We start from the raw sequence: 5,000 nt of genomic DNA, 5'->3' as shown, positions 1-5,000 counted from the left end.
TTGGTTACAGACAGTTGATGCTCAGTTTGTACAAGTATGCAACATTTATAAGTGCATACAGGTCACCAGCCTTATATTACAAGGCTCACCACATATGGGCCATTCGGTCTTAGACACCGACCCGTGGTAATGCTGTGTGGAGATTAATAATAATCCGCAACGGAAAACCGGAACGAGAATAGTCGAGAAAGTATATTCTCGAGGAGCGGTAGACTGCTTTTCAACCGAAGTCATAAAAGAGCCACACGCTCGACGCTACTCCCGACCGGTCCGAGCGAACCGAAAGTGCCTTCCTATAAATACCGAACGGCCGGCCGCTAGGTCGGCGACGCATGGGCTTACGCCCAGGCGTATGCCTGTGCAAACCGCCGTGAGAGCGTACCATCCCGCCGGCACGGTAAAACTTAGACTGAAAATATCGTCGAACATATCCTTTCATTTTATAACGTTCTATACATGAAAATTAATAAATTAACATGCAGGACATAATAAATTCACATTCTCATGTAAATCATGGGTTTAATTAATATTTTAAAAAATTTTAAAACCGCCCAGAACCGATGAGATGAAAATATTAAAACGATATTTTTGCATTTTCTTACGGTAAAACATTAACAAATAAGCGACTATAGCAATATAAAACTCCATTTGTAATTTAATTAATCAAAATTAATATTTTTTTTTGATTTTTCAGCGATCCAGAACCGATGAGACGAAAACATTAAAACGATATTTTTGCATTTTCTTACGACAAAACATTAACAAATACGAGACTATAACAATATAAAACTACATATGTAATTTAATTAATCAAAATTAATAATTTTTTTTGATTTTTCAGTGATCCAGAACCGATAAGTCGAAAATTTTAACAATCATATTTTTGCATTCTGTACCGTGGATCCATCGTTAAACGCTATTAAACTAACGTCCGTGATGGTATAAATGCAGATTTTCGCTCCGTTTAGCCAAAATAACGAACTTTAGGTGCGCTCCGAAATATTTCAAAGTCCCAGCGGCGTATTGCTTCGCCTCTTAGAACCGATTAGTCGAAAATTTTAACAATCATATTTTTGCATTCTGTACCGTGGATCCATCGTTAAACGCTATTAAACTAACGTCCGTGATGGTATAAATGCAGATTTTCGCTCCGTTTAGCCAAAATAACGAACTTTAGGTGCGCTCCGAAATATTTCAAAGTCCCAGCGGCGTATTGCTTCGCCTCTTAGAACCGATTAGTCGAAAATTTTAACAATCATATTTTTGCATTCTGTACCGTGGATCGATCGTTAAACGCTATTAAACTAACGTCCGTGATGGTATAAATGCAGATTTTCGCTCCGTTTAGCCAAAATAACGAACTTTAGGTGCGCTCCGAAATATTTCAAAGTCCCAGCGGCGTATTGCTTCGCCTCTTAGAACCGATTAGTCGAAAATTTTAACAATCATATTTTTGCATTCTGTACCGTGGATCCATCGTTAAACGCTATTAAACTAACGTCCGTGATGGTATAAATGCAGATTTTCGCTCCGTTTAGCCAAAATAACGAACTTTAGGTGCGCTCCGAAATATTTCAAAGTCCCAGCGGCGTATTGCTTCGCCTCTTAGAACCGATTAGTCGAAAATTTTAACAATCATATTTTTGCATTCTGTACCGTGGATCGATCGTTAAACGCTATTGAACTAACGTCCGTGATGGTATAAATGCAGATTTTCGCTCCGTTTAGCCAAAATAACGAACTTTAGGTGCGCTCCGAAATATTTCAAAGTCCCAGCGGCGTATTGCTTCGCCTCTTAGAACCGATTAGTCGAAAATTTTAACAATCATATTTTTGCATTCTGTACCGTGGATCCATCGTTAAACGCTATTAAACTAACGTCCGTGATGGTATAAATGCAGATTTTCGCTCCGTTTAGCCAAAATAACGAACTTTAGGTGCGCTCCGAAATATTTCAAAGTCCCAGCGGCGTATTGCTTCGCCTCTTAGAACCGATTAGTCGAAAATTTTAACAATCATATTTTTGCATTCTGTACCGTGGATCGATCGTTAAACGCTATTGAACTAACGTCCGTGATGGTATAAATGCAGATTTTCGCTCCGTTTAGCCAAAATAACGAACTTTAGGTGCGCTCCGAAATATTTCAAAGTCCCAGCGGCGTATTGCTTCGCCTCTTAGAACCGATTAGTCGAAAATTTTAACAATCATATTTTTGCATTCTGTACCGTGGATCGATCGTTAAACGCTATTAAACTAACGTCCGTGATGGTATAAATGCAGATTTTCGCTCCGTTTAGCCAAAATAACGAACTTTAGGTGCGCTCCGAAATATTTCAAAGTCCCAGCGGCGTATTGCTTCGCCTCTTAGAACCGATTAGTCGAAAATTTTAACAATCATATTTTTGCATTCTGTACCATGGATCCATCGTTAAACGCTATTAAACTAACGTCCGTGATGGTATAAATGCAGATTTTCGCTCCGTTTAGCCAAAATAACGAACTTTAGGTGCGCTCCGAAATATTTCAAAGTCCCAGCGGCGTATTGCTTCGCCTCTTAGAACCGATTAGTCGAAAATTTTAACAATCATATTTTTGCATTCTGTACCGTGGATCGATCGTTAAACGCTATTGAACTAACGTCCGTGATGGTATAAATGCAGATTTTCGCTCCGTTTAGCCAAAATAACGAACTTTAGGTGCGCTCCGAAATATTTCAAAGTCCCAGCGGCGTATTGCTTCGCCTCTTAGAACCGATTAGTCGAAAATTTTAACAATCATATTTTTGCATTCTGTACCGTGGATCCATCGTTAAACGCTATTAAACTAACGTCCGTGATGGTATAAATGCAGATTTTCGCTCCGTTTAGCCAAAATAACGAACTTTAGGTGCGCTCCGAAATATTTCAAAGTCCCAGCGGCGTATTGCTTCGCCTCTTAGAACCGATTAGTCGAAAATTTTAACAATCATATTTTTGCATTCTGTACCGTGGATCGATCGTTAAACGCTATTAAACTAACGTCCGTGATGGTATAAATGCAGATTTTCGCTCCGTTTAGCCAAAATAACGAACTTTAGGTGCGCTCCGAAATATTTCAAAGTCCCAGCGGCGTATTGCTTCGCCTCTTAGAACCGATTAGTCGAAAATTTTAACAATCATATTTTTGCATTCTGTACCGTGGATCCATCGTTAAACGCTATTAAACTAACGTCCGTGATGGTATAAATGCAGATTTTCGCTCCGTTTAGCCAAAATAACGAACTTTAGGTGCGCTCCGAAATATTTCAAAGTCCCAGCGGCGTATTGCTTCGCCTCTTAGAACCGATTAGTCGAAAATTTTAACAATCATATTTTTGCATTCTGTACCGTGGATCGATCGTTAAACGCTATTGAACTAACGTCCGTGATGGTATAAATGCAGATTTTCGCTCCGTTTAGCCAAAATAACGAACTTTAGGTGCGCTCCGAAATATTTCAAAGTCCCAGCGGCGTATTGCTTCGCCTCTTAGAACCGATTAGTCGAAAATTTTAACAATCATATTTTTGCATTCTGTACCGTGGATCCATCGTTAAACGCTATTAAACTAACGTCCGTGATGGTATAAATGCAGATTTTCGCTCCGTTTAGCCAAAATAACGAACTTTAGGTGCGCTCCGAAATATTTCAAAGTCCCAGCGGCGTATTGCTTCGCCTCTTAGAACCGATTAGTCGAAAATTTTAACAATCATATTTTTGCATTCTGTACCGTGGATCGATCGTTAAACGCTATTAAACTAACGTCCGTGATGGTATAAATGCAGATTTTCGCTCCGTTTAGCCAAAATAACGAACTTTAGGTGCGCTCCGAAATATTTCAAAGTCCCAGCGGCGTATTGCTTCGCCTCTTAGAACCGATTAGTCGAAAATTTTAACAATCATATTTTTGCATTCTGTACCGTGGATCCATCGTTAAACGCTATTAAACTAACGTCCGTGATGGTATAAATGCAGATTTTCGCTCCGTTTAGCCAAAATAACTAACTTTAGGTGCGCTCCGAAATATTTCAAAGTCCCAGCGGCGTATTGCTTCGCCTCTTAGAACCGATTAGTCGAAAATTTTAACAATCATATTTTTGCATTCTGTACCGTGGATCGATCGTTAAACGCTATTGAACTAACGTCCGTGATGGTATAAATGCAGATTTTCGCTCCGTTTAGCCAAAATAACGAACTTTAGGTGCGCTCCGAAATATTTCAAAGTCCCAGCGGCGTATTGCTTCGCCTCTTAGAACCGATTAGTCGAAAATTTTAACAATCATATTTTTGCATTCTGTACCGTGGATCCATCGTTAAACGCTATTAAACTAACGTCCGTGATGGTATAAATGCAGATTTTCGCTCCGTTTAGCCAAAATAACGAACTTTAGGTGCGCTCCGAAATATTTCAAAGTCCCAGCGGCGTATTGCTTCGCCTCTTAGAACCGATTAGTCGAAAATTTTAACAATCATATTTTTGCATTCTGTACCGTGGATCCATCGTTAAACGCTATTAAACTAACGTCCGTGATGGTATAAATGCAGATTTTCGCTCCGTTTAGCCAAAATAACGAACTTTAGGTGCGCTCCGAAATATTTCAAAGTCCCAGCGGCGTATTGCTTCGCCTCTTAGAACCGATTAGTCGAAAATTTTAACAATCATATTTTTGCATTCTGTACCGTGGATCGATCGTTAAACGCTATTGAACTAACGTCCGTGATGGTATAAATGCAGATTTTCGCTCCGTTTAGCCAAAATAACGAACTTTAGGTGCGCTCCGAAATATTTCAAAGTCCCAGCGGCGTATTGCTTCGCCTCTTAGAACCGATTAGTCGAAAATTTTAACAATCATATTTTTGCATTCTGTACCGTGGATCCATCGTTAAACGCTATTAAACTAACGTCCGTGATGGTATAAATGCAGATTTTCGCTCCGTTTAGCCAAAATAACGAACTTTAGGTGCGCTCCGAAATATTTCAAAG

The sequence above is a fragment of the Osmia lignaria genome, chromosome 11 (assembly GCF_051020975.1).
Source record: "Osmia lignaria lignaria isolate PbOS001 chromosome 11, iyOsmLign1, whole genome shotgun sequence".
Classification (NCBI taxonomy): Eukaryota; Metazoa; Arthropoda; class Insecta; order Hymenoptera; family Megachilidae; genus Osmia; species Osmia lignaria.
This window is presented reverse-complemented; position numbering follows the sequence as displayed.